Genomic DNA, 6,562 nt, shown 5'->3' with positions numbered 1-6,562 from the left:
CCTAGTCCCCACCCGGTGGCCTTTCACTTGGCCCATTCTAGCAAAAGAGACGCCATTTTCCTCAGAGCCCAGCGCTCTGTGACACCCATGATGGGACTGTACCATGTTCCGTGTATCCTTTCATCCACCCGTGATCTGTGATATGTGGCAGGCAGCTGGGTCTGCGCTCTGGGCTCTGCCCCTTACCTCCACACATCTTTGGGCAAGTCACTTGACTTTGTAGCAGTTTTCCCTGTTTAAAATGCATAGTGCACAGTGCGCCCCACTTAAAACAACCCATACCTCTATGAATGGGGCCGTCTTTACCAGAGAAGCGGTCCCTTTGGCATTAAAGAGAGGACGGTATACAGTGTCATCCAAACAACGCTGAGAACAACAGTCGTGGGACACGTTAGAGTTCCGGTACCCCTCAACAAAGCCCAGAGGGGCAACCCCCCAAACTCAACTCGGAGTGGGTCCGCAGGAGGCCAAGCCCGTCTGGATCTCATCTGCAATCGTTCTGAAGGGCCACAGCATTCCAGAGATGAGAGCTAACCCCTCTACAGCAGTGTTTCCCGCAGTGCTCTCCACGGGACGTAGGATCACATGTGGACTTGGCCCTCATCGACCTGTTGTCCAGTAAGTTTGGGGGAAGCTGGATTTCTTTCCTGCAGGATTGCTCAGAGCTTTTCGAAGACTGATGAGCCCCAACTAGAGAGCCACAGACATTCTGCTTACCCTTCATAACAGCGTTTGTTTCCGCCATTTTGCTATTTCCATGAGGCTCAGAGAGGTTAAGTGACTTGCCCATGGTCCTGCAGCTCGGGAGTGGAGTTGGGATCTGAGTCTAGAGCCTACATTCTTAACACGCAGCTACTTTTCATCCCATGTTCGTAAGTTCCAGAAAGAAGTTACTGACCCTGAGAGGCTGCCTTAGTCCCAGCTGACACAGCTCAGAGAAAGCAGAACAAAAGGCAGGTTTGGGAGGAAGGAGCGGGGATAGTAAGGGGACACATTATGTGTATATAAAATCAGGTATAAGGGCCTGTGGCTGGTTCCGGCCGATGGGGACTCACAGACATCTACACTGTTTCCCACAATGGGGACCAGGCTCTGGAGCCAGTCCGATGGAGGTCCCCTTTACAAGGAAGACACGCAAGGTCTCGTGGAGGTTCCAAGATATCCATTCTAGAAATACCCATGTGCATGCAAATTTGAACTGTAGAGCTCCCCTCCCCAACGTAGCCTCCTCGGGGAGTCTGAGAGACTGAACTGTCACCTGTTCACGCTTCCGTTTCCCTCCCAGGCGCTGCTTGAAGACAGTGCCCTGCATGGGAGACACAGTGGCTAGGGAATCTAGCGCCCTTGTTCTCAAGGAGAGACAAACTTTAAACACAAATCATGCTCGCAGGTGGTTTTGTGGCGTCCAAAGTAAGTTCCCTGAAGGGAAAAATGTGGTTCTGTGGCAGTGTGGTCAAAGGAAAATGATTCTAGCCAAACTGCGGAGATCCCAGATGTCTATCGGCAGATGAATGGATAAAGAAGGTGAGGTGTGTGTACACGACGGAATATTATGCAGCCATCCGAAAACCAAAATCTTGCCATTTGCAACAATGTGGAGGGAACTAGAGGGTGTTACGCTAAGCGAATAAGTCCGTCAGAGAAAGACCATTATATGATCTCACTCCTATATGGAATTTAAGAAACAAAACAAGAGCATAGGGGAAGGGAGGGAAAAATAAAATCAGAAGAAATCAGAGAAAGAGAAACCATAAGACACTCTTAACTCTAGGAAACAAACTGAGGGTTGCTGCAGGGGAGGGGGTGGGGGGCTGGGTAACTGGGTGACGCGCACGAAGGAGGGCACGTGATAGAAGGAGCACTAGGTGTTCTATAAGACTGATCACTCACCGACCTCTACCTCTAAAACTAATGTCACACTGTATGTTAATTTACTGAACTTACATAAAATTAACTTAAATTTAAAAATGGAAAAACAAAGGACTATGATCCAGTTTAGGAAGGCATGTGTCCCTGGAGGGTGACTAGTCACATGTCCCTTCAAGAGGCCCTCCTGGGAAGAACGTAGTTGGCCGAGAGCCCCCAACTGCCCCAACTTCAGATCAACCCCAGTGTTCACACCAAGGCTACTCCCTCCCCGAGTAGCTCCTCGCCAGTGACCGAGCACAGTGGGCCACCCTGCTGGCGGGGACACTCTTGAGGCTTTAGTGTGGCTCGAAGCTCATCCTGCCCTCTCTCCTTTCACGGGCTCCCACCCTCTCCCTGACCCCCTTCACATCATTTGGGCACCTGCTTCTTGTAGAAAACATAATTCAACCAAGTACATTTCAAAGATCTTATGGGCTTTGGTCAACAATTTGTGAACCGGACAGCATCCCATTTCCCAGATAGAAGGAGGTCTGAGTTGCCATACATAAGAAAGGACTTTCATATGCAGAGCAGAAGAAAGGAAATTCTACTGGAAAAAAGCGGGCTGGTCATTACAAGGTCACTTTCCTTTAACGGATGTCTGGGGGTCTACCAGGCAGTTGACCCAGCTAGTGCCATCAGGTGATTCTTGACTGGATCAAGATTCCATTTCTGGGAGAACCAAGACTGTAATTAAGTTAAATCTCGGTTTGGTGGCGTGGGGCTTAGCATAAGTGACTCCACTTGGAGCGTCTTTTTTTCCTAAGACAAGGAAAATTAGGAAATAAATATTTTGAGCTGAATGATAAATGAACATAGAATCCATCAGAATTTGTAGTATATAGCTTGAAGGGTGCTCAAGAGAGAATATCTAGCTTTATTAGAAAAGACGAAAAATGTATGAGCAATGGTCTGAGATTCCATTTCAAGCTAGAGGAAGAACAAAGTCAACCCACAGTACGTAGAAGGAAGGAAGGAAGGACATAACAAAGGCAGCAAATATTGGTGACACAGAAAACAGAGAAACAGAAAAGGAACAACGGCCAAAGCTGAGTCATCGAAAACATCAAGAAAACTGCAAATTCCTAACTAGATTGACCAAAGAGTGAGAGGGACAATAAATTATGAATACAAGAAATAAAAGGGAAGATACCACCCCAGAGCCTGTAATAAAAATGAGACAACAGAACAGGAAGAAAGCCTTGTGAACAACTTCATGCCAATAAACTTGACAACACAGATAAGGGGACACATTGCTTAACCATTTATAACTGACCAAAAATGATACAAGATGAAACTGAAAATCCAAATGGTTTTGTCTGTTAATTGTCAAAACCCTTCCCACAAAAACAAAACAAAAAAACGAAAAACACCTTTAAGCCCAGACAGTTTTACTGGTGAATTCTATCAAATATTTAAGGAAGAAATCACACTAAACTACTCTGTCAGGAAAAAAAAAAAAAAAAAAAGAACAGGAGGGGACACTTTCCAATTCATTCTATGAGGCCATCAATACCCCACACCAAAGCTTGATGAAGACATTATAAGTAGACAAATGGACGGACGGATGGATGGACAGTTGGATGGCTGGATAGAATTCAGATCTCCGTATCTCAGTTCATTAAGATTTATTTTCTACTATCCTATATATCCAAAATAGGTCATCAGGAAGGCTTTGCTTGTCATAGACCCTCACACCCAGACTGATGAAACACCAATCTTGACACACGCTTTCACTAGGATCAAGACAGAGAAATGGTAAATTGCATGCCGATTCTTTTTTCTTTTTTTTAAGAGAGAGAGCGTGCGTGGGAGCAGTTGGGGTGGGGAGAGGCCAAGGGAGCGGGAGAGAGAATCTTAAGCATGTTCCACACCCAGCATGGAGCCCAGTGTGGGGCTTGATCTCATAACCCTGAGATCACGACCTGAGCCGGAATCAGGAGTCAGACGCTCAGTGTCTGCATACTGATTCTTAAACCTTCTGCCCTGAAATGACGTATTTCGTTCATGCTCAAGTTCACGACCATGTCCCGAGGAGATGGAGAAGTCCTAACATGTTCTCAGCAAGGGGAGAAGGGACAGTGACCATCCCTGTGACAGACATATACATAGTAACAGAAGAGCCTTAATACCTAATGCAGATGATCCGACCGGTGAGAGAGGACGGAGGGGACAACACGGGGACTCGGGGGCCTGGCTTTGAGAAATGCCGCCAGCCTGAGAGAAGGGAAGAGCCTGGGAAGGAAGCTGAGACGGAGGGATGGGAGAGGGACCAGATGACTTCATGAACAGATGGTTCCGCCACGTCTAACGCAATTGAGGGTTTGTGTAAGATGGGGATGTGGGCAACTAGGGTGTCGCTGGGATTCCAGTGGGGCGGTGGATGGGGAGGCCAGAGCGAAACGAAGAAGGACTGAGTGTGAGGTGGGGAAAAAAACACAGAATATCTTGGGACACCCTTTGAAGACTCGGATTGGGAAGGGGAGGTGGGCGGTGCCTGGAACGGGACGTGTATTCAGAGAGGACCTGTTTGTTATGTCAGCAGGAGAACCCAGGGAATGTTCAGATGTTGATGGGAAGAGGCTAGTTTGGAAGAAGTGGTTAAATACGTAAGAGAAGGGGGTCAGGGACGCTATGGGGCTCCTGGGAGGTGGGGCCTGAGAATCGGGAGTGGGGGAGACAAGCCAGCAGAGGAAGCAGGGGAGAGGCTGTAGGATGGCAGGAACCTAGAGTGAGCTGCGGTAGGAGAGAGGAAGGCTGTAACACCGCCTTAGTGGTCCCTGGGGTTGTTTCCGTTCTGCCTTCCTGTTCTAGCTCTGGACCTACTGTGTCCTCCCAACTCCATTTTTCTTGAAAATATTTCATTCATTCAACAAATATTTACGGAGCATCTGCTGTGTGCCAAGCCCAGTCCCGAGCACTGCACAGAGCGTGGTCAACAGGACAGACGTCATGCTTGTGCTCAGAATCTGTTCCCGCATCCAAAGAAGCCGAGTGGCCCAACCTCTTCAGCAAGGCAGATGCCCTCAGTTGGAACCGATTACTGGGTAGCAGCAGACAGACGGAACAGATATGGGGGTCAGAGGGAAATGGACTTCCTGTAACGGAAGAGGGCCATTGCATAGGGCTGGTCATCAGGAAAGTCTTGGGGACTCTGGGGAAAGAGGGCATGTGTCCAGTTATGTTTCTAGGGCAACGATGCCCAGAATCTCTCTGTGCTTTGAGAGTACTGTGTGCACATGACTGTGGTTGACCGTGCGTGTGCAAAGAAAGACCCACAAAGTGACACCCTCTTAGAGGCATCCCCAATCTGACTTTTGGGGGCCGGTTTTCACTCCCGTTGTAGACATTTGAACACATCCATGCAGAAATGGACAGAATAGTGCAGTGAAGCTCCAAGACCCAGCATTCTGTCTCTCGGACGGACCTCTTCCTCCTCCAAACACTTCTGACCTGCCAGTGCCTGCCCTCTGGCAATTTATGGTGTGATTTCTCCTAAAATCTTCGTTTAGGCTATTCCTGAAACCAGGACTATTTCTCTGGGCTTTTCTGTTACGTGAGCCAACAAATTTCCTTCTATTCTTCATCTCAAAGTGAATTTTTTTTCCCTCTGGCAATGGGAAGAATCCCCTCTAATATAGAGACCCAGAGTTTAGTCCCACCCAACCTTATCTGCCTGTCACCCTGGGCACAAGTCCCCTTGCGAGGGCATTCACCGTTTCGTTATCTATGGCTGCTTAACAAATTACCCCAGACTCGGTGACTCTGGTAACCAGCCTCCAAGATGGCCCTTAAAGATCCTCACTTGCTGGTAACTGTGCCTGTATGTAGTCCCCTCCCTTATCCTATCACAGTGGCTCGGCGAGGCCAACAGGATACAGTGGAGGCGATGATGTGTGACTTCTGGTCTGGGTCATAAGAGATCCTGAGCTTTGCCCCTTGTAACCGCTGGACACATCCCACTGTGCTGTGGTGTCTGAATGAGCCCAGAGGAGGGGGCAGGGCCTAGCCCTGGGAAGCCAAGGAGGGCTTCCTGGAAGAAGCAGCAATTGAACCATACCCTAAAATGTTATCCTTCTCTCTGAATGCTCAGGGGACATGGGTCTCTAAAGGCACGGTCAGTGATGACACTCACCCCTCAGGACAGGCTCTCATGCCTTCAATAATGTGTCCAGGGACACATCTGGTCAGTGTAGGCACCCTGGTGGGCAGAAAGCCAGGCAGGGCCCCCAGACCCTATTTTCCTGTGGGGCTACACACAACAGCTTCTCAGGGACCTCCTGCATCCAGTGTCCCAGCCTCTGTCATAGCTCAGAGAAGGGGAGCTGTAGGAGGCGCCAGGAGTGGCAGCTGTCAGAAACTGGGTGTTGACCCCCCACCACCACCCTGCACACACACAGACACACACATCCTGAGCTGAGCTGGTCAGTGGTGGGAGGCTGGGCTACAAGCCTCTGCTCAGGCCCCCCACCCCACCTCTGCTGACCAGCTGTCTCCATTCCCGTCTGTGCCTTCCTCAAAGGGGGAGCCCGAGGAGCCTGCCAGAATGTCGGTCCCCTTCCAACCTCGGCTCTCCCGCCCACGCGCCCGGCTTCCGGGCAGAGTGCCTTCCCCAGGCCCGCCTTCTCTCCTGGGTTCTCATTTGTACTTCATT

The sequence above is a fragment of the Enhydra lutris genome, unplaced genomic scaffold (assembly GCF_002288905.1).
Source record: "Enhydra lutris kenyoni isolate GAN:26980312 unplaced genomic scaffold, ASM228890v2 scaffoldscaffold82, whole genome shotgun sequence".
In the NCBI taxonomy this organism is placed as follows: domain Eukaryota; kingdom Metazoa; phylum Chordata; class Mammalia; order Carnivora; family Mustelidae; genus Enhydra; species Enhydra lutris.
Note: the sequence above shows the minus strand (reverse complement) of the source record.